Source organism: Eurosta solidaginis, chromosome 4 (assembly GCF_040869045.1).
Source record: "Eurosta solidaginis isolate ZX-2024a chromosome 4, ASM4086904v1, whole genome shotgun sequence".
Classification (NCBI taxonomy): domain Eukaryota; kingdom Metazoa; phylum Arthropoda; class Insecta; order Diptera; family Tephritidae; genus Eurosta; species Eurosta solidaginis.
Window position 1 is genome coordinate 196,713,140 of NC_090322.1, and position 25,255 is coordinate 196,738,394.

General features: G+C 39.2%; 1 protein-coding gene across 1 annotated transcript in view; it reads left to right on the top strand.

The window, feature by feature from the left end:
* The window catches only part of Mct1 (Monocarboxylate transporter 1), an 854,653-nt gene that overhangs the window by 242,647 nt on the left and 586,751 nt on the right, over positions 1–25,255 (top strand). The gene's annotated exons all lie outside the window — the stretch shown is intronic.

Here is a 25,255-nt window from a genome sequence, read left to right on the forward strand (position 1 = left end):
ATGCACAATGGTTCTCTGCGAGTTTCTGTCTTTGATTGGGCAACTCGCTTTATTAACGAATAACTACCATCAACTCCGTAAGAATAGCGTCATCTTTAATTATAAACTAAAAAAAAAAAATTATTGTCGAAAGCGAAGTATCATCGTATCAGAAAACGGTTTGTTAGCGTCTCGTTTTCGTCGAGTCTTCGACTACTTATTGATTTTTTATCGGTTTTTTAGTGACGGGAGACAGATGTGTCATCAATTTTTTATAAAAGTTTTATCGTTATATTTTTCATAAAAAACCGATGGGTCGTCGATAACAAATTGATTACACTCCTAGTACACAAATTAAGAGCACTGCGATAAGAAATCGATGGCTTTTCGATATCAAATCTATAGCGTTAGATAGTGTGATAGTGATGAATCGCAAACATTTCAAAAACCAATCGATAACTTTTGGATAAAAATAAACTCTTCCACAAAGTTACATATATACTCGAAAATTTTTCAGAAATAAATCGATTACTTTTCGCTTAAAAAAAAAATAAATGTAAGGCGCGATAACCTCCGAAGAGATCTAAGGCTGAGCTTCTCTTCCAATTTGCGTCGCGCTCCTCTTGTTTTTCCCTACAAATTGGCCGGACGGGACTTACATGTTTTATGCCGACTCCGAACGGCATCTGCGAGGCAGTTGAGTTTTCACTGAGAGCTTTTCATTGCTGAAATACACTCGTAGCGCTTGCCAAATACTGCCGAGGGGCGACCCCGCTTAGAAAAATTTTCTTCTAATTGAAAAATCTTATTTCTAAAATTTTGATGTTGCTTTGCCCGGGGTGTGAACCCAGGGCATAAGGTGTGGTAGGCGGAGCACGTTACCATCACACCACGGTGGCCGCCACTTTTCGCTTACATATCTGAAATATTTTGATCGCAAAACGATAACTTTTTGACAACGTATCGGAAATTTGTCGATGACTTTTCGATAATATATCTGTAACATTGTTCTCCCGTAAAGCATATCACTTCCAAAGGCTACACTCTCGCTCACACCTACCTTACGTTTACATTTTGGGTTCCCCGAAACCACGATGTTTACACATGTTCGCCTCTGAAATCGAAGTTTAGTTTGAAGCCAAAAAAAAAAAAATAAAAATTGTTAATTAGACGAAAGGATATGCAAAGCGAAAAGGGACATTAGAACGAATTGTAGATCAGAATAAATAAAAAAAAAAGAAAACTAATTTATTCGAACGGAAAAATTTCGGCGGCGTTTTCGAATTTCTTTCTTTAAAATACTTCAAATTGCCTCGGGACTGACTTAGTCTACATCTGCTGTGCATTCTTTTCTGTTAGCCATCTGTACTAATGTGCAAATTATACAAAAAAACCTAGAATACAGGGCAGATTTTCCTCTGCCCAAAAACTGGGTTGCCTACATTTCAAAAGTGAGCCTAGCTTATCCTTTTCACTCTTCATCTTATTCTCTTCTACTCCATCTTCCATATTTATTCTAACTCCTGTTCTTATTTTCCATTCACACTCCACTCCAACTACCGGTCCTACCCCCTGACCGGCCGATTTCAATATATTTACTTCTATAAACCATTAAGAAAGTTTATGACACGAATACGGGTACAATTTTATAAATCTATATAGAGAGATAAGTGAGACGTTCTAGAAAATACTCTTCTCTGTGATGTATTTACTTTCACAGTAAATAGTGCCATTTGTCATACTGTAGCTTCTAAACAATTTTTTTTTTGTAATTCATGTCTCCCCTTTCTTCTCTCCATGTTGGATCCCTGACTCTCTTCCGTATTTTCTCCCATTCGCTTTCTCGCTTTTCCTCTCTTCTACTTTCGCTTAATTCCACTCTCTCTCATTCTTTCTTTATTTTTGCTTATTTCCTTCCATTCTCCGGGTCCCTCTCAAATAAATCAAAACGTTCCCAAATAGTAAGCTGATCTAGGAAGCACCTCGGTAACAGACTTCAAGCAAATCATACCATATATAGTATTCTTTAAATTATGTTTTTCCATCGCTTCGTCCAAAGTTTTTATTTAATTTTCTGAGCAACGCCCTAGATTGATGAGGAGTATGATGACTAGATCCTGGGACCTACCTAATTATTTTCTAGCTTTAAGTATTGTTATTATTTCTTGTAAATATTGTTTTCAATAAAACCCTTTAAATTAACAAATTTTTTAAAACTATTTTATTTTCAAGTGTTAAGTCTTTATTTAATTGCCTATTACTTCTCACTCTATTTAGTTCATTTAGAGACTCATTATTACAAGGACTCTTTCCTGACAATTTGTTACAATCTAGGTCCTCAATACATAATCCTTCCAAAGACTTTACTCGACTCTGCGCCACGTATGCTTGTCACTCCGCGAACTCCAAAATATTTTGATGTCACTTCTACCGGACTGTATGTAATATTTGTTCCAAATATGGTCCAAATCGGACTACAAATATGATTTTTTCGAATATCTCGATCCTTGCGCCACCTAGTGGCGATTTTTTCATAGGTCGCTTTCTATTCATGTATGTATTACGTGTTCCAAATATGAACCAGATCAGACCACAAATACGATTTTTTGAAATATTTCGATCCATGCGCCACCTATCGGGGTTTTTATACTCAGTTGAGCAGAGCTCACAGAGTATATTAACTTTGATTGGATAACGGTTGGTTGTACAGGTATAAAAGAATCGAGATAGATATAGACTGCCATATATCAAAATCATCAGTATCGAAAAAAAATTTGATTGAGCCATGTCCGTCCGTCCGTCCATCCGTCCGTCCGTCCGTCTGTCCGTTAACACGATAACTTGAGTAAATTTTGAGGTATATTGATGAAATTTGGTATGTAGGTTCATGGGCACTCATCTCAGATCACTATATAAAATGAACGATATCGGACTATAACCACGCCCACTTTTTCGATATCGAAAATTTCGAAAATCGAAAAAGTGCGATAATTCATTACCAAAGACGGATAAAGCGATGAAACTTGGTAGATGAGTTAAACTTATGACGCAGAATAGAAAATTAGTAAAATTTTGGACAATGGGCGTGGCACCGTCCACTTTTAAAAGAAGGTAATATAAAAGTTTAGCAAGCTATAATTTGGCAGTCGTTGAAGATATCATGATGAAATTTGGCAGGAGCGTTACTCCTATTACTATATGTATGCTTAGAAAAATTAGCAAAATCGGAAAATGACCACGCCCACTTTAAAAGAAAATTTTTTCAAGTCAAATTTTAACAAAAAATTTTATATCTTTACAGTATATAAGTAAGTCATGTCCACATTCAACTCCAGCAATGATATGGTGCAGCAAAATGCAAAAATAAAAGAATATTTCAAAATGGGCGTGGCTCCGCCATTTTTCATTTAATTTGTCTAGGATACTTTTAATGCCATAAGTCGAACAAACATTTACCAATCCCTGTGAAATTTGGTAGGGGCTTAGATTCCAACACGGTAACTGTTTTCTGTGAAAAAGGGCGAAATCGGTTGAAGCCACGCACATTTTTTATACAGAGTCGAACGTCGGTCCTTCCGCTCGGCCGTTAACACAATAACTTGAGCAAAAATCGATATATCTTTACTAATCTCAGTTCACGTACTTATCTGAACTCACTTTGTATTGGTATAAAAAATGGCCGAAATATGACTATGACCACGCCCACTTTTTCGATATCGAAAGTTACGAAAAATGAAAAATATGCAATAATTCTATACCAAATACGAAAAGAGGGATGAAAAATGGTAATTGGATTGGTTTATTGACGCAAAATATAACTTTAGAAAAAAGCTTTGCCAAATGGGTGTGACACTTACCATATTAAGTAGAAGAAAATGAAAAATTTCTGCACGGTGAAATCAAAAGCCCTTGGAATCTTGGCAACAATACTATTCGTGGAATTTCATATATATAAATATATTAGCGGTACCCGACATATGATGTTCTGGGTCACCCTGGTCCACATTTTGGTCAATATCTCGAAAACGCCTTCACATATACAAATACCACCACTCCCTTTTAAAATACTCATTAACACCTTTCATTTGATACCAATATTGTACAAACAAATTCTAGAGTCGCCCCTGGTCCACCTTCATAGCGATATCTCGAAAAGGCGTCCACCTATAGAACTAAGCCCCACTCCCTTTCAAAATACTCATTAACACCTTTCCTTTGATACCCATATATTAAAAACAAATTCTAGAGTCACCACTGGCCCACCTTTATAGCGATATCTCGAAAAGGCGTCCTCCTATAGAACTAAGGCCTACGCCCTTTTAAAATACTCATTAACACCTTTCATTTGATACCTATATCATACAAGCAAATTTTAGAGTCGCCCCTGGTCCACCTTTATTGCGATATCTCGAAAAGACGTCCACCTATAGAACTAAGGCCCACTCCCTTTTAAAATACTCATTAACACCTTTCATTTTTAACACCTTTCATTTGATACCCATATCTTACAAAAAAATTCTAGAGTCACCCCTGGTCCACCTTCATGGCGATATCTCGAAAAGGCGTCCACCTATAGAACTAAAGCCCACTCCCTTTTAAAATACTCATTAACACCTTTCTTTTGATACCCATATCGTACAAACAGATTCTATAGTCATCCCTGGTCCACCTTTATGGCGATATCTCGAAATGGCGTCCACCAATAGAACTATGGCCTCTTCTTTTAAAATACTCATTAACACCTTTCATTTGATACCAATATTGTACAAACAAATTCTAGAGTCGCCGCTGGTCCACCTTCATAGCGATATCTCGAAAAAGCGTCCACCTATAGAACTAAGGCCCACTCCCTTTCAAAATACTCATTAACACCTTTCCTTTGATACCCATATCTTACAAACAAATTCTAGAGTCACCACTGGCCCACCTTCATAGCGATATCTCGAAAAGGCGTCCACCTATATAACTAAGGCCTACGCCCTTTTAAAATACTCATTAACACCTTTCATTTGATACCTATATCATACAAGCAAATTCTAGAGTCGCCCCTGGTCCACCTTTATTGCGATATCTCGAAAAGACGTCCACCTATAGAACTAAGGCCCACTCCCTTTTAAAATACTCATTAACACCTTTCATTTTTAACACCTTTCATTTGATACCCATATCTTACAAAAAAATTCTAGAGTCACCCCTGGTCCACCTTCATGGCGATATCTCGAAAAGGCGTCCACCTATAGAACTAAAGCCCACTCCCTTTTAAAATACTCATTAACACCTTTCTTTTGATACCCATATCGTACAAACAGATTCTATAGTCACCCCTGGTCCACCTTTATGGCGATATCTCGAAATGGCGTCCACCAATAGAACTATGGCCTACTCTCTCTTTAATACCTTCCATTTGATACACATGTTATACAAACACATTCCAGGGTTAACCTAGGTTCATTTTCCTACATGGTGATTTTCCCTTATTTTGTCTCCATAGCTCTCAGCTGAGTATGTAATGTTCGGTTACACCCGAACTTAGCCTTCCTTACTTGTTTCTACTTATTATTGCATTGTCATCGGGTTCTGAACTATATTCCAAGTTTCAAGCTTGTAGCTTAACGGGAAGTTACATAAATTTTAATTACAAAATTCGTTCACAACGGCCGGCCGATTTAAACCTTTCCCTTCGCCGCTTTTCCCTGGCTATGTATAACCAATCAGTTAACATTTCCTTTGTTGTAATTCTGCTCATTATGATGCTGCTTCCTTTTTCAAATTTCCGTTGTTTGCATAATCAAATGCCCCAACATTGGTACAAATATATATACATAAAACCCTTTTGATTCGTTTGTTTATTTATAATTGTAGCAAATGACAATTACTGTTGGTTTATTTGTTTAATATTTCTTTTTTTTTTTTAGTTTTACTGCTCCCTTTGGCATTCATGGTATCTACTTTATGGACGCTACCTCCGGTCATTGGTTGGTGACCCTACTCGTGCATATTTAATGTAATTTCAATACAAATTCCAATTCGATTTCAATTATTGACTCTGCCACAGTAATTGGAAGCGAAGTTAGGTGATTGCTGTAAATGACAATAGCTCATTTGTATTGAAATAATTAAATTGCAAATTAAGTTAGTTTGCTGAACAAGTAAATAAGTGTGGGGGGTGAAAAATATATTGTCTGTATGTTAAAGTTATCTCAACGAATCGTTTTTGACAATGCCATACAATGCGTACAGAGTTGTTCATCTCACTTATGTCTACTCATACCCTAAGCAAATGAAATATAGGTTTTACTACTTTAAATTTGGGTGCCTTTAACGCAGTCTGGCAATTGTGATGTGCCTGGTAAATTTTGAGCCACCGTAGACTGTACTTTGCTTCTGAGGTCTCCCTATCCTCCGTTCAGGGATACTCCATATTCCAAAGCGTGGTAAACTTCATAACAGAAGTTTTTTCAGTTCTGAAAATTTTAAGCGTATCCTTTCATACCATAATTTTCATACGTTGGATGCTCTTAGGCTGAGAATTACCTCTAGAACTTAGCTCGGGTAGAGCACAGGCAGATGAAAGCTAAGTTATGGCGTTTGCTTAGGTGTGCTCTATAATTACTCGACGTTACGCTGCATCCTTGGATTATAAATTTTTTCATATTAAGTACAGTAAAATATATTTGCGCCCATTTTAATATAAAATGACGATCAAGATAACTAATTGGATGTCATGTCATTTGAGAATTATTAACAATTGAAATATATGATTAATATTGGCCGTGCTTTGTTTTGCTTGCATATGCATCTACATGTGCGACTATAAAAACACATATCGGCAATCACACGTCGAAGTAGTGCATGGAAAAATATTGGAGACATACTATAGTTGAACTGGCTGGACAATATAGACCTCACACAGACTGAGTAGTGTTCCAAGATTTTGTTTGACGACCAAACGAAAAAACCCCAAGCAAGTGCCAGGACATATGTAATAGAATAATTCCGTCCTCTTGGAAAACACTTGAAGTTTTCTAGGACCTAGCTTCATTGCTGCCTGTTGGAGCCTCCAGCTGGCGAGAGCGAGCACGAGCACAGTACTTTCCTAAGCGTTTCTTTCTGCAGCTCGTACTTCATACACCTGATGGGAATGACGAGGCCTAACTTATAGGCATGTGACGCCAGAAGGCAGTGCCCAATTAGTATACCCATCGTTAGCCTTAAGTCTTTTCTCTGCAGAGATGTTAGCCACTTAGTGAGTTTAATATAGTTGGCTTTGCACATGATCTTAGAAATGTTGCTGCCCGCGCTTTTGTCCACGACTTTCTTGCTTGATGGATCATATGCAGCTCCTGTCTCCTTTTGATTTCTTCCAAACGGATTGGGACGCCTTCCTTCATTTTAGCGAGTGTTGCACACTTCTCTGCCAACACATCGGCCTTTTTGTTACCTTCTATCACTTTATGACCGGAAAGCCAGTATAGATGTTTGGCCCGGCATGAGCGTAGTTTTTCAAATGCTTCTTTGAATTCTAGACCACTTTTTGGTGAAGTACTGTTGCCTTTATCGCCGCCTAATTGCTGCTTTCTTTACGGCTATAATTTCTGCCTAAAAAACGCTGCTGTAATCTGGCAGCGTGTAGGATCTACTTTGTTCTGGATCGACGCAATAAACAGCAGGCACGACCCCTTCTTGGAGCCATCAGTTTACACGTGAATTGTATGCTTTGTAATTTCTGCACCCTGGCACCAACACTCTGGCTCAATTATGGCCCCCAGAACTCTTTCGAAGCTAAGGCACCGGACCATATATTCCCTTTGTCATAGTGTACAACGCATATCAAAATTTAAAGTGAAGAGGTATTAGAGAACTTTGTCTGTATGTGACTAACATGCGTGAGCTGCAGTATTTAAGAACAAAACCTCTCTACATTACGTATTCGACATCGTATATGCGTCCCGCAACGAAGACAACAGCAGCCCAATGCGTAGGCCTTTGAAACATGGACGTAGGTTTCTCGCTTGCATTAACTTTTTCAACCGATCTCTTTCTCAATGTATCACACAACGTTAATTTATCCGGGTGATTATGTTTGTTTTACCTGCTTTAAAGTAGCGCCCCAAATTTATTTATTAATAAGGTGCACGCATTGTGAATGGAAGCTTCATTTCTTTAATACTTACCCCTTAACGGACATAAATAAAGTTCAATTAAAAAAGAGTACCAATTTCTTTTTTAAATTTTAAAATTTTATTAAATTCCATTTAATTGTATTGTATAATTCAATTTACACAATATTTGTTTTATTATTACATAAATATGCTTAACTAAATGTTGTTTTTGTGTCTCTCTGTTGTTTCGTGTTGTGCATACTTTTACTAGGGATGTTACGAATGCCGAATCTTTGTGCGGTTTTCAATGCAGATTTTAAAAATCTATGAGCAGCGAACAAGCATTGGCCTTTCTTCTCTAAAGATACTGCGATTGCTAATTCGGAAGCGGGTTTTGAAATTAATGAAAAACTTCTGCGCTTGCGATAGCGAATGCGAATATGCGCAACATTCCTAGTATATACAATATTGTTTAATTGTTAAATATTTAAGTAAATATATATAGTTTAATGTCCTTGCTGTGTTTTCTCTCAACTGGTAATTTCTTTGCAATTAAAATGCGCAAATAAATAATTTATTTAATTTTTCGACAATGCTTGTCAGATATTAAATATTAATATTAAGTTTGCAATTAATTATTTGGGAACCCGTTGTTACAGTTAGAGATTTGATTGAATGATGTCATATGGGAACGCGTCGCATGCTGGACATACATTATGTATGTTGGGGTTGATTCTGGACAAGTAAGAGTTAAACCTGTTACAGTAACCAGAACGAAGTTGCGCCACGGTGACTCGTGCCTTCTTCTGTGCCGTGTGCTTTCTTCTTCTACAAGTGTAGGATGGTGTATATTGATAACGGGATTCACCACTACTGTATCAAACGAATGTATAAGTAGGTGCCGAATCTCATCATATTTAGTGCTTATGGAGATGTTCCCTTAACCTACTTGAAGTTGGGGCTAGATTAAGCAGTTGCTTGCTTGGGTATCCAGGTCGGTGACAATTAAGCAACAATTGTCTGTTCAACAGTTCGTTATACTCTTTAATTGTATTTCTCATCTACGCATTAGGGACGACCCAAGAATACCGAAATTTACATATGTATCTTGTATTGGCGGCGCACAGTGGTCGGTTCCATAGGCCAAAAATAAAAAAATCAAAGTGAAAAGTTTGTCACCAAATGTGTCGTTAGTATCTCTTATTAGAACTTTTAAAAGGATATTTTTTTTGTTGTATTCGAACTGTACTCTTTAAGAATAGCTTCAAAAGTTAGTTTATGGTATTAGTTGGTTTTTGCAGTGTGAGCAAATTAAAAATAAAGTGCAAGTTTAAGCTATTTAAAAATACATAAAATATCATTGTATTGAAATAGATACAACTTAATATTGAAGTCAAAGACATTTACTTCATTTGGAAATAATTTTAGTGCCTTTATCTTGTTGTATTTTTTTGTTTTTTTTTTTTTTGTTATTTAACATTTAACCAGTGCCTTTATTAGTGTTTATTTGCACAAATATTTCAATTTCAGCTTTTCAATTTCAGTTTTATTTGGGTTCCTCACCGATCCCCACGTTGGGACTTATATCCTGTTATTAGCCAAAGTTTTAAGATTCTAAAATGTTAATATCAGCTGCCACTTTCTGCCACTAACTATGTTTTGCTACAGTTTTCTGATAGCCTCACCCTGATAACTTATTGTCGTATGTTATATGTGCTCACATGTAACATACGACATTATTTTATCCAGTCGGCGATATGCAAATGTAAACTTTTGTGTGTGGCTGTTGTTTTGTGTTTGTAATGTATGCAAGATCTCTTATTAACATTAATTTCTTTATTTAATCCTATTAAACATTGTATTGGCGATAGACACATCTTACCATTGCGAACTATCGCGCATGTATATGCATGCGGTGAAAGTGGGTGGTCGTGGGTCGGCATGAAGGTATCACCCGCACGAATTTTTTTGAAAAAATAATTCTCACATATTTATAAAGCCGTGACCAAAGTTTCACGTTGATATCTCTACTGCAAGTATTTTTGGCCACCACTCCATATAAGATCGACTAGTGTGCGCCGTTGTGTGTGTTAAACCTCTCTAAATGTATGCGCTTACCCCTAACGCTTGAAATAATTAAAATGTTATAGAATATAGTAACTATGCGCCGAAACATAAATCTATACAAATTAATTTGAACATAACACATATGTACATATTTATTTATTTCATTTAAAATTTTTCATAAACAAATACTATGCGCACATCAAATAATTAGTGTTAATTATTTAGTCAAGCTAAAGTTTAGTAAATTTGTTTAAAGTGCTTGAACTTGCCTATTTCATTGTTGTTGGTTTATTTTAAAAACGATTTAATAGTAAATTTTGTATTAGTTGTAAATATGGAATGATAAATTTTTGTTTATTAATTTATTTTATTTTTTTTTTTTTGTTCTCTACTTTTGTCTGTAAACGTATGCGTGTTTGAAAATTTCATTATTTATTGTGCGTTTTATTTTGTTACGCAAACCTTTTTCTAAATTTTCATAAATGGGTTTTATTTGTTTTTTGTGTACGTTGAATTAAGTTTGAAAATTTAAGTAAAATATCTTATTGTTTTTAAAATAACTATGCAAAGAAATATATTTATATGTACAGCAGCGAATACGAAAATAGCAGTGGGAATTTGTATCGAATTCCATGAACTAGTCCTTCTCTTTCTTATTTGCGATAAGTTAAGAAAACATTTCCATAATTTTTGTAACTGAAACTGTACAAAGCAATATCAAAAACGATTTCGTAAAAATTCAAGACTTCAAACATGGCCATAGAGACCTTGGGATTTCGCTGCCGCTTTGGTGGATCCATGGCAATTTAATTGCAATATAAGTGTGTTCTTTTTTTTTCTCTAGAACTTTCCTCAGCTGCACTGATAGAAAGACTTTCTGAAATAGAACGTCTCCATGCATTCGCACACATGACCTAGAACACGAAGACCTTCGGCAATTATTTGTTCCACCATGTTTATGTCTACATATTGTAACGACAGCCTGTCTCCATACTGGCTTAAATGAGTGGCAGAGTGTATATGCGTCTATGTGTTTGTGTGTTTTGTGTCCAGGTCCGTGCCTTAGCCGCAATGTTGCCATTAAAATAATATTAACATGATAACATTAACATTGACAACATTGTACCTGTAGTGAACACAATGTTGCAACGGAAATAAGATGTTGCGCTTGGCATCATGTTATAATAAGAAAAATTTCACCATGTTGCTAACAACCTAGCAGCCTTGACGAATGATATGTAACTATGTGTTTGTTCTGTTCGGTATGATGTAGGTGGATGTGTATTTGTGAAAGGCAATGAACGTGTGAATGCATCAGTGCGAGCGGTCAAGGCACGAACCAAATGTATCTGTGTAGGTGTTCGTTTTGTGGAGCGGTAAGCGTGTGAATGTATGAGTGCCTGATGGTATAGATGGAAAATAGGGGAAAGCCGAAAAGAAAGTTTGCATGTAATAGTAAAAATTTTCCGTTTCTGGATAACGTTCTTTACCACGGCGGTGGCTATAAAAGGGCATCAAGCTAGGCCACTGGGCACGGTTCTTGGCGGCGAACCGCCCAAAAACAAATACAGTATTCTTGGCGAAATACCGCCCGGCAACAACAACCACGCACTACACTACACTTTTAATTTGGTGGCGCACACCACAACAACAACCACTACAGCACCTTTTTTTATATTGGCGGCATAACGCTCAACAACAACCGCAACAGCGTTTTTTTATATTGGCGGCATAACGCTCAACAACAACCACAACAGCGTTTTTTTATACTGGCGGCATAACGCTCAACAACAACTACAACATTTTTTGTCATATCGGCGGCGCAACACCAACCACAACCGGTAGTTAGTCTCTATATTGGCGATATACGGAAGCAACAACCACAACAACAATTTTTTTATATATTGGCGGCGAAACGCCCAACGACAACTACATATATCACATTGGCGACATACCGCTCAACACCAATTATACCATCTCCACTACGTTGGCGACGCAACACCAACAACAACAACATCACACTGGTGACATTCCGGCCAAAAACAATTGCCACGCTTCCACAAGCACTACATTCGAGTTAATTTGTTGCATGCGCACACCACAACAACAACTGCAAAAGCACAATAGAATTAGCAACATCGACAGCCCTTTTCACCGGCGGCATTGAGACGCAACCACAACAACAGCCCGTCAACACATATGATTTTTGGCAAAACGACACAAAACAAAAACACAAGTAACAACAAACACCTGCAGAGGGAGGAGCTTTTCCGGCATTACATCAGATAACATTATTATTTTTATATGCATATTTTGTTTTATATTATTACCATTATCATGCAAACATTTTCATAAGGGGGCATAAGTAGTTGGTAGGAAACGGGCAAACGGGGCACTCTATTTCCGGGGCCGAGCATTTCTTTGTCGCGCATATAAAGGCTGAGTTTATTTAACTCCATACTTCAGGAGTTAATGGTGGCACTTTTGCCTCCATCACCTTTTTTTTTTCTTCGTTTCTTCATTTTCTTTTTTTTTATTTTTCTACTTTAGTTTGACATTTAATTTTTCTTTGTATTTTCATCCCCACTTTCTACCATATACACATTTTTCCTTTGCATACGGTTTCTGCTACCTATGGTAACACCAAATTGAGATTTTCATATTTTCGAATTTTTGCCATTTATTTTTATTTTTGGTACTTACTTCTATTATCCATTGGCAAAATAAATTGCCACATCACACCCGGAGGGCGTATATACACAGTGCGCCTTCAGCACCAAGAACATTTTTTTTCTTTGATCACACATTTTGATTTCTTTTAATTTTTTTTGCGTTTTACCATCACGCGGGCTGCTCCGATACTACCAAAGCACTCATTATCAAAGATCACCAGCGAGTGATCTTGGCTGAGTGTTTGAGTGTGATCATAGGTATATATGTATGTTTTTGACTCTGCTATTTCAGCGAATTCAGCACATCCACTCAACTACACCGGCACCGTTGGAGTACGAGTATATGGGTGAGTGAAAATTGAGCATAATATTTTTCCTAATACACCTGTTTAGTTGTATGTACATGTGTTAGCACAGATTCCTGCTCTTGCAAAAATAGAACAGGAATTAGCAAATCAGAAAGAAAAAAAAAAACAGATTGCATCGAACATATGTACATGCATGAAAAACGTCACAAACGTACATTTGCACTTACATACATACCTTTTGTTTTCATAAACATATGAATTCTTTTGCCTTGATGACCTACTTTTGCATTGTACATATTTGATCATATGTTTACTTGAGCGGTTGCGGTAGGTCAGAGATTAGGGTACTTGGATTTTTTTACTTATTCGCCCTCTTATTTTATTTTATTTGAATTTGTATCTTTAGAATTAGAATTAGCTCCTATTAATAATACCGCATTAGGGTGGCCCTAAAAGTTTAATTTTTTTGTTTGAGACCAGACACTTTGTCTATTAGCCGTAGGTATTTTTTTTTATAGAATTGAATTTGGAATGTATCTACTGGTTCTTGCACTATTATGAATTTTTAATGTTCGCCAGTAATAAAAGTTAGCATTAAGTTTGAGCAATTTTTTTATTGTTGCTTTGAGTAAACTCTTGAAGCCCTTGGAAAATTATTTTGTAGTAAACTTTGAGTTTAAAGTTTTATTGAAATTATTGAACTGGTAGTAGGGTGTTAGTCGGTAATTTGTAAACCAAAAATTTTGTAAATAAATTATAAGAATTATGTTTGGATGAAATTTTAAGACATTCATAATGCAGGGCTAAGTCGAATTTTGGTGTTGGTGCTGCGCTTGCGCGCGGTAAGGTAAGGTGAAGGTGAGTAATAGGGAAATGACTTATTGACGGATGGACAGACTCAGGTCAGGTTTGGGGGCACTGTAAGGTAAACAGGAGTCAGCACAGTGCCCACGGTGCAGTGCAAATTGCACTGCAGAGGGAGGGTAGACTCCACCTGACAGGACAGGCCTTCATCTGTTTCTACCCCTTATGCTTTCCCCTTCTAACTTTGCCCCTCACGTTTATTTCTATCTTTTTCAGCTTTTTCTCTCCTCTCTATAAACATGCAGGTATGAACCCTCTTTTTGTTCATGTGGCTGCGGGTGAGGTCGGTGGTGCAATACCCCGCCCAAGACGACGAGCTAGCCTGGGCCCGCAAGCATACCTGCTTGCCGCCGCTCCTCACCACCCAAACAGTCAGCCACGTAACAATGGCGCCCAACGATAATAGCCCGGTAATCTTTTTTTATTTCCCACACTTTACAAATCACTTTATCTTTCACTATTCTTTAATCATCCCACTTTTCTTCTAGATTTCCTGTGTTTTTTTTTATCCCAAGTCCATCCAAACCCAATCCCTATTTCCGTCTTTTGACAGGACAGGGACCGTCATGATGGCAGCGCCGATTGGGCTTGCCTGGTCGACAAGTGTCGTCATGACAAAGGTATAGGGAGTGGTTGAGTATGCATGCCAGGGTTCCTTCTTTTGGTTTCTACAACTGGACTAAGTGGTACCTGGTATGACGCTCAGCCAAAAGACGGACGTTAGCAGAAGGTCGTGGCGAGCTGTTTAAGCTACCTTACCGGGAGTCCGGCACTGCTGGTAGGTGAGGTTTACAGTCGTCGCCACGATAGATAGGAGTAGGGGGGTGTGGCAGCCACACCTGGAAACTAGTTGATAGGTACGATGTGCCACACTTCCACGGACAGCACGAAAACTGACTTGACAGTAATTAGATACGGACTAACCACTTTCGCTGAACCTTCGCCAAGGCAGCACCACGGACACCAATGCAAATACATTAAATTTCATTTCTTAACTTTTTAGTTCGAAGTCAAAATTAAATATTTTTGAAGTTTCGAAGTTATAAACTATTTTTGTTTTTTCTATGTTCTTACGGATTATTTTCGTATTAGGATTGTTTCCAAACATTTTTTTTTTGAAATTGCGTTTTAAAATTTTTGGGTTTGAAGTAATCCACTACAAATACAACCACTAACAAAGTGCCTGGATAATAACAAACTGTTTCTTATTTTTATTTAATTTTAAGATTTTTACTATTTTGGGTTCATAGAAGGGCTAGGGTAGTACCATTTTTTTTTTTGTTCTTGAATTCGGAAGCATTTTCTCTATTTATATTTTTTTAATTTGTTTCCTTCATACCTTTGTATCGTAGTTTACCAACTTGAATTTGAATATTTTTTGGTTTCAACTACATATACCCCCGGTTATTTTTTTTTTTTCGGCTTTGGAGTAATTTTTATAGGTCTGCCTACTGGACATATAAGGCATAAAATTTAATCCTTTTAAACATATACACTAATTGAATTACATACACATACACACTAACATATTACTTTTATACATATAAACTGAATTCTTTTGGTATCTTTATATTATTTATTATTTTTTTTTAATCACATTACCTGGTTGTTTTATATTTACTTAAGCCTATTTCGATCTGCAAATATACACAGATTGTTCTTATTGAAATTAAGTCTTTGGGTCACATTTTTAAATTTTCCTTCTTTTTTCCATTTGAGTTGAACGTCGGTGGGTACTCGCAGTTTGGGATATCGTGCCCGTGGATACATTAGCGCGTCCGGAGCAAAATTTTTATTCCATTCGTTCTTATTTTTCCAATTTTACTTGGGTTTACTTTTGTTTCTGGGTTTCCTTCAGACAGTGAATGTCTGACAAGGACGAGGAGGCCGAGAATCGTGTTGCAGGGGGATTAGGTATACTGAGCACTGCTAGACCAGTCACTAGGAGCGTTACGAGGGCCGCACTAGAAAACCAGATCGCTGGTTCGGTGTTCAATCAAATCGACACTGGTATTCCCAGGGCCGTCGACTTTGTGCCCACAGACTACTTCAATAGGTGCGCGTCGCGGATTTTCGGATCGTTTGGCCCTGAACGTCCGCTGAGGGTGTCTTTCGCGAACGGGGTGTCGTTCAACGACTCGGAAAATAGTTTAAATTTCTCGCAGAAAATCGATTTGGTGTGCCAAATGTCCGACAGCGAGAACGTGGGTGCACAGGGGGGCGATGTTCATTCGCAAAACGCACCAGCAGTAGTTCACGGTGGCCTAAATGCTCCTCGCACCGACGCCAGTGATCACGCAACCAATGTTGAACAGCTGAGCCGCATGATGGCGATGATGGCGCAACAACAAGATTTGGTGGTGCAAATGGCGGGTGAAGTGCGGAGCATCAAGACCAACGTCGATCATCTTGGTGGTCGCGTGGCAGAGATGGAGGCATCCAGTCACGCGGTGGGACATCGGTCCGCTGTGGCATCCACGCCCGAGTCTCAGAACCGTAGGGGGGAGCCTGCTACCCGCAATGGTATTCCGAGCGGCAGCCGGTTGACTGAGCGAGATGGTAGTGACCCTCCAAGGTGGAAAAAGTTAGATTTAGAAAAGTGGCACATCAAATTTGATGGGACCGATAAGAGTATAAGCGTCGAAAGCTTCATCTTTCGTGTTGAACGCATGCGGGAGCAACACAATATTTCCTACTTCCAGCTTTTCACGGACTTTCATAGTCTGGTTTCCGGCGGTGCCTTGAAGTGGTATTGGCAGGTCCTAGAGGACCATGCAGATGAGCCCGATTTCGGCTATTTCGAGCTGAAGGCCGAGATGCTAAGCCACTTCAAGTCTGCTGAGTCCGACTATGAAATAATCCGTGAAATAATGGAACGGAAACAGCAGCCCGCAGAAGCTTTCGACGGCTTTTATGGCGAAGTCCACAACTTGACGTTCCGTTTGCGGAAGAGGATCCCTGAGGGGGAGTTGGTTGGCATCATCAGGGGCAACCTCAAACCGTATCTGGCCAACTTGACCTTCGCCATAAAAATGGACTCGTTGGCGGAGCTCAAGTCGGAATGCAAGAGAGCCGAAAAACTAATTAAAGAGAATAAGAGTAGGACTAGGGTAGTTAACGAGGTCGATTTTGAGCAGTCAAGGGTAGGAGAGGCAACAAAAGTCGAAGCCTTTGATAGGAAACCCCAACACCAATCCCAATCCTTCCCCCAACACCAAAACACAGCAAATCCCAATAGTGTTCGTCCTTCTGTTAGTCCTTCCGTGTCCAACTGTACCGTCAATTCCTTTTGTGCATCACCCTTCCACTTGATGTTGTGTTTTTCGTGCGGTATGCCGGTGGATCACTTTGTGAAAAACCCGGCGGAAGCACAAAAACCAAATAAATGTTCGTCCTCGTTCCACAATATGGTCTGTTTTGCGTGTGGAAGTGATTCGTCCTTTTGCGTGTTTAAGCCCAAACAGGGAAACCCGAGGCTGGCGGAGTTGACCGGGGACTCCAGCCAGGAGACAGGCAACCCGGAAACACTCAAGTAAAAATTTTGAGGAGAAGAGATACGGAAAACAGGGAAGAAGTGAATCAACCAAGAATAACACCGGAAAAGAAGGAGATTAAGAGTTTACACCAAAGAAAGCTAGAGTACGAAGAAGCGAGAAAGAGGATATTTTGTGATACAATAAATGCAAGTAGGAAAAACAGAAATTTTACGAAGATAGAGAAAATGAGGGAAAAGAGGAAATATTTTAAAAGGTTGAGGAATAAAATAGTTTCAACAATTGTTGCAGTGAAAGGAGATAATAGGTTTTTCGCCAAAACAAATATAGGAGGTCACGAGGTCCTGGCTCTCTTGGACTCAGGGGCGAGTGCCAGCTGCTTAGGCAAAGACTCAGCTGCACTCCTTCGGGGAAAGGAAGCCTTGATTGTGCCAATCAAGGGCCAAAATATCCGAACCGCGAACGGGGAGGAAACCGCCGTGGTAGGGGTCATAAAGTTACCAGTCGTGTGGGATAATACGACCAGGGAATTAGAATTTTTGATAGTTCCTGATCTGCAACAGGAAGTATATTTTGGGATAGATTTTTGGCAGGCCTTTGGTATGAGTGTTGTGAGTAAGGGTGTGAGTGGTAGTGTGAATGGTGCCAGTGTGGCGGAGCTCGTGCCTGCCGAGGGTGACTTGTCTTTTGACGCTGTGCAGCACGTTTTATCGCCGGAGCAAGATGATATGTTGGAGCGCGTGAAGACCCAATTCCCGTCCTTCGCGGTACTGGGGTTAGGCCGGACAGACAAAGAGGAACACGTCATCGAGGTGGTGGACGAGAATCTGCCGGTCAAGCAACGCCATTATCCAATTTCGCCGGCCATACAAAAACTCATATACGCAGAGTTAGATCGAATGTTGGACATGGGAGTCATCGAGGAGTCCAACAGTAGTTGGAATTCCCCCGTATCACTGGTCATTAAAGGAACGAAGAACCGGCTGTGCCCGCAAAGTGAATGAAAGAACTATAAAGGACGCATACCCCTTACCACATATTGATGGAATTTTGAGCCGCCTACAAAACACGAGATATATCTCTGCAATTGATCTCAAGGACGCTTTCTGGCAGATTCCCCTCGAGAGAAAATCACGTGAGAAGACTGCCTTCACTGTCCCTGGCCGACCCCTTTACCAATTTACCGTCATGCCTTTCGGGTTGTGCAATGCAGCACAACGAATGTGTCGTCTCATGGACAAGGTCATTCCGGCCGCTTTACGTGAATGTGTTTTTGTTTATCTTGACGATTTGTTAGTTTGTTCTGTAGATTTCGAGTCCCATATGTGTTTACTGGAAAAGGTCGCTCGGTGTCTTCGCGAGGCTAAGTTAACAATTAATGTCGAAAAGAGCAAGTTTTGTTTCAAAGAAGTTCGCTATTTAGGATACGTAGTCGGGGATGGTTGTATCAGAACGGACGCCAACAAAGTGGTAGCTGTGAGGGACTTCCCAGTTCCGAAAACCCCGAAGCAACTACGACGGTTCCTGGGTATGTCGGGCTGGTACCGACGTTTTATACAGGACTATGCGACTATTGCAGCCCCGCTGCACGACTGCCTCAAGAAAGACAAAATCAAAAAGTTTGTAATGACGGAAGAAGCAATAAAATCATTTGAAATTTTAAAGCAGAGTTTGGTTTCTGCACCGGTGCTCACACATCCTGACTTTAAGCGTCGTTTCTATATTCAATGTGATGCATCAACGGACGGAGTGGGAGGGGTTTTGTTTCAGTTGGACGATGACCAGAACGAAAGACCGATTGCCTACGTTTCGGCAAAACTAAATAAGGCGCAGAAGAACTACAGCATAACGGAACTTGAATGTTATGCTGCGATCGTGAGTGTTAAAAGATTCCGACCTTATGTGGAAGGAACCCCGTTCACCATCATAACTGATCATGCCAGCCTCAAATGGCTCATGAATCAGAAAGATCTTTCTGGGAGGTTGGCAAGGTGGAGTTTGAAACTCCAGGGTTATGATTTTGATATCCAACATCGAAAGGGTGCACAAAACGTGGTTCCCGACACACTCTCACGAATGCACATGGACGAAATACAGACGAATGACAGAGCCATAGACGTGTGTCTCGAATCACCGTGCTTCGAGTCGGAGGAGTATACGGAGTTGAAAAGGACGGTGACCGAGAACAAAGATAAGTTGCCAGACTTATGCGTATCGGGCGGCTACGTTTATAAACAGACGCAATTCGACAGGGGGGACGAACTTCTAGCGGACCAGACCTGGAAGCTCTGGGTTCCGTCGGAACTGCGACCGGGGCTGGTAGAGTCGTCTCATAGCTCACCTTCCGCTGGTCATGGTGGCATCCACAAGACACTGTCACGACTACGTCAAAAATACTACTGGCCAGGAATGGTCACTGACGTATGCGCCCATGTAAAAGACTGCGAAACCTGCAAAACTAACAAAACTCAAAACGTGTTTAAACAACCCATGATGGGAAAGCAAAAGCTCACAGAGCGACCTTTCCAACGTTTATTCATTGATTTTATGGGTCCTTATCCTCGTTCTAGTGATGGTAACGTGTATGTCTTTGTTTGTCTAGATCACTTTACTAAGTTTGTGTTTTTAAAACCCATGAGAAGGGCCACTTCAGCTGAGGTTATAGAATTCTTAGAGAAAGAAGTCTTTCACGTGTTTGGTGTGCCCGAATATGTCCATTCGGACAACGGCAAACAATTCGTCTCGGAAATATTCAAAGAGTTTTTGGAGAAATACGGCACGACACACGTGAGAACTGCATTTTATTCACCTCAGGGTAACGCTGCGGAAAGAGTCAACCGATCTGTGCTGCAGATAATTAGGTCCTTCATAAAGGGCAACCAAAAGAACTGGGACAAATGCGTCAGCGATGCCGCATTTGCACTCCGCAGCGTTACTCACTCAGCCATCAACATGCTGCATCATATGAGCTATACCGAAAGTTGGCGGCGTTGAAGGATGGTGACGTGGAGATAGATACGGCTGGTGATAAGATGCAGCTCATAAGAAAGAGAATTATGAAGGAGCTGAAGCTGGCCCACGATAGAAGTCAAAAGGTCTACGACACCAGGAGTAAGGATATAAAGTTTCAGATTGGACAAGTGGTATATCGCCGCAACTTCAAACAAAGCTCCCAAGTTGATAATTACAACGCTAAATTAGCACCAAAACAAGTAAAGTGTGTCGTACTTAATTCCATAGGTAATTCAATGTACGAGCTTGGCGATAGTAGTGGGAAAAAGATCGGCGTATACCACGCTAAAGACATTTTCGCAAAATAGCTTAATGTTCTTTTTTGTAGTGTTAGTACTCTTGTTCTCTGTTATTTATTTATTTATCGACGTATTGTATTTATTAGATTAGTGACGTATGTGATTATATTCTGAAATTATTTTTATTTATTTCCTTTTTTTGACCTTTGGATTTACTTGATTATTTTTGCGTTTATTTATTTTTTTATTTTTCTTTTTTTATTTATTTATTTAGTTTACCTACTTGACCATTTGATCCGTGATATTTTTTTTATATATACATTTTTTTTGCCATCTGTGATATTTTATTTTATAAATTTTTTTTTATTGTTCTGCTAACTGTGATATTTTATTTTATTTTATTTTATTTTAGTTTTTTTTTATTTTTAGTTATTTTTTTTATTTATCTTATCTGTGATATTTTATTTACTATTAGATATGTAGAGTAGTGTCTGTGATATAGGTTTAAGTAGTAGCATGAGCCCAGCGATTTAGTTCGTAGTTAGGCAGTGTGAAAATTTAAAGGCTTGAAGAGAAATAGGCCCGGCATTGAGTCGTGGGTCGAGGCCACACGTTGGACGCGGGAAATAATACTTGTCAGGCTGCGTTCGAATTCTTTACGCCCACGCTCCATAGTGCAGGCACCATCGGCGGTTGCGAGCCTGTAACGACAGCCTGTCTCCATACTGGCTTAAATGAGTGGCAGAGTGTATATGCGTCTATGTGTTTGTGTGTTTTGTGTCCAGGTCCGTGCCTTAGCCGCAATGTTGCCATTAAAATAATATTAACATGATAACATTAACATTGACAACATTGTACCTGTAGTGAACACAATGTTGCAACGGAAATAAGATGTTGCGCTTGGCATCATGTTATAATAAGAAAAATTTCACCATGTTGCTAACAACCTAGCAGCCTTGACGAATGATATGTAACTATGTGTTTGTTCTGTTCGGTATGATGTAGGTGGATGTGTATTTGTGAAAGGCAATGAACGTGTGAATGCATCAGTGCGAGCGGTCAAGGCACGAACCAAATGTATCTGTGTAGGTGGTATAGATGGAAAATAGGGGAAAGCCGAAAAGAAAGTTTGCATGTAATAGTAAAAATTTTCCGTTTCTGGATAACGTTCTTTACCACGGCGGTGGCTATAAAAGGGCATCAAGCTAGGCCACTGGGCACGGTTCTTGGCGGCGAACCGCCCAAAAACAAATACAGTATTCTTGGCGAAATACCGCCCGGCAACAACAACCACGCACTACACTACACTTTTAATTTGGTGGCGCACACCACAACAACAACCACTACAGCACCTTTTTTTATATTGGCGGCATAACGCTCAACAACAACCACAACAGCGTTTTTTTTATATTGGCGGCATAACGCTCAACAACAACCACAACAGCGTTTTTTTATATTGGCGGCATAACGCTCAACAACAACTACAACATTTTTTGTCATATCGGCGGCGCAACACCAACCACAACCGGTAGTTAGTCTCTATATTGGCGATATACGGAAGCAACAACCACAACAACAATTTTTTTATATATTGGCGGCGAAACGCCCAACGACAACTACATATATCACATTGGCGACATACCGCTCAACACCAATTATACCATCTCCACTACGTTGGCGACGCAACACCAACAACAACAACATCACACTGGTGACATTCCGGCCAAAAACAATTGCCACGCTTCCACAAGCACTACATTCGAGTTAATTTGTTGCATGCGCACACCACAACAACAACTGCAAAAGCACAATAGAATTAGCAACATCGACAGCCCTTTTCACCGGCGGCATTGAGACGCAACCACAACAACAGCCCGTCAACACATATGATTTTTGGCAAAACGACACAAAACAAAAACACAAGTAACAACAAACACCTGCAGAGGGAGGAGCTTTTCCGGCATTACATCAGATAACATTATTATTTTTATATGCATATTTTGTTTTATATTATTACCATTATCATGCAAACATTTTCATAAGGGGGCATAAGTAGTTGGTAGGAAACGGGCAAACGGGGCACTCTATTTCCGGGGCCGAGCATTTCTTTGTCGCGCATATAAAGGCTGAGTTTATTTAACTCCATACTTCAGGAGTTAATGGTGGCACTTTTGCCTCCATCACCTTTTTTTTTTCTTCGTTTCTTCATTTTCTTTTTTTTTATTTTTCTACTTTAGTTTGACATTTAATTTTTCTTTGTATTTTCATCCCCACTTTCTACCATATACACATTTTTCCTTTGCATACGGTTTCTGCTACCTATGGTAACACCAAATTGAGATTTTCATATTTTCGAATTTTTGCCATTTTTTTTTATTTTTGGTACTTACTTCTATTATCATTGGCAAAATAAATTGCCACATCACACACGGAGGGCGTATATACACAGTGCGCCTTCAGCACCAAGAACATTTTTTTTCTTTGATCACACATTTTGATTTCTTTTAATTTTTTTTGCGTTTTACCATCACGCGGGCTGCTCCGATACTACCAAAGCACTCATTATCAAAGATCACCAGCGAGTGATCTTGGCTGAGTGTTTGAGTGTGATCATAGGTATATATGTATGTTTTTGACTCTGCTATTTCAGCGAATTCAGCACATCCACTCAACTACACCGGCGCCGTTGGAGTACGAGTATATGGGTGAGTGAAAATTGAGCATAATATTTTTCCTAATACACCTGTTTAGTTGTATGTACATGTGTTAGCACAGATTCCTGCTCTTGCAAAAATAGAACAGGAATTAGCAAATCAGAAAGAAAAAAAAAAACAGATTGCATCGAACATATGTACATGCATGAAAAACGTCACAAACGTACATTTGCACTTACATACATACCTTTTGTTTTCATAAACATATGAATTCTTTTGCCTTGATGACCTACTTTTGCATTGTACATATTTGATCATATGTTTACTTGAGCGGTTGCGGTAGGTCAGAGATTAGGGTACTTGGATTTTTTTACTTATTCGCCCTCTTATTTTATTTTATTTGAATTTGTATCTTTAGAATTAGAATTAGCTCCTATTAATAATACCGCATTAGGGTGGCCCTAAAAGTTTAATTTTTTTGTTTGAGACCAGACACTTTGTCTATTAGCCGTAGGTATTTTTTTTTATAGAATTGAATTTGGAATGTATCTACTGGTTCTTGCACTATTATGAATTTTTAATGTTCGCCAGTAATAAAAGTTAGCATTAAGTTTGAGCAATTTTTTTATTGTTGCTTTGAGTAAACTCTTGAAGCCCTTGGAAAATTATTTTGTAGTAAACTTTGAGTTTAAAGTTTTATTGAAATTATTGAACTGGTAGTAGGGTGTTAGTCGGTAATTTGTAAACCAAAAATTTTGTAAATAAATTATAAGAATTATGTTTGGATGAAATTTTAAGACATTCATAATGCAGGGCTAAGTCGAATTTTGGTGTTGGTGCTGCGCTTGCGCGCGGTAAGGTAAGGTGAAGGTGAGTAATAGGGAAATGACTTATTGACGGATGGACAGACTCAGGTCAGGTTTGGGGGCACTGTAAGGTAAACAGGAGTCAGCACAGTGCCCACGGTGCAGTGCAAATTGCACTGCAGAGGGAGGGTAGACTCCACCTGACAGGACAGGCCTTCATCTGTTTCTACCCCTTATGCTTTCCCCTTCTAACTTTGCCCCTCACGTTTATTTCTATCTTTTTCAGCTTTTTCTCTCCTCTCTATAAACATGCAGGTATGAACCCTCTTTTTGTTCATGTGGCTGCGGGTGAGGTCGGTGGTGCAATACCCCGCCCAAGACGACGAGCTAGCCTGGGCCCGCAAGCATACCTGCTTGCCGCCGCTCCTCACCACCCAAACAGTCAGCCACGTAACAATATAGCTTATATAAATCATCACTAAACTTCCTTTGATACGCGCCGTTGTCATCACGGAAAGGGCCTTTAAAATCTTCCGAAGATATTTTCTCTTAAATATCCCAAGGGCCGTTCCATCTGCTTCCTACACCATCCATGATTGCGTGCTCTATATCATAACAGGCCTGATGAGACGCAAATGAACTGTATCTTTTGGTCGTAGAAAAACAAGACCTCTGCACAGTAACAGATAGTGCGCTTAAAAAATCTGAAGATGCATTGTTATAGCGCAATCAGTTCACCCACGTTTTGCGAAAACCTGTCGCATAGTACACTAGAGAGAGCCTCATATGTGGATTGAGCAGAGCCATTTTTACCATTTATTCGCTTCGGTATTTGAAGAACTGAACGCGGAGTTCTTCCATTTCTGGGGCCTCCGTATTTTTTAGTCCTGATATTGTCACTCTCATTTCTCCATAGACGACTAGTAGAAATAATATTCACTCTCATATATTCGGTATTGGTTCCGATGTCTCTTACATCAAGCAATGAGGAGAAGTGATAATTTCATAATCGTGCCGTATGGCATCCTCAGGATTTTCAGGTAGCATTTTCGAGCATG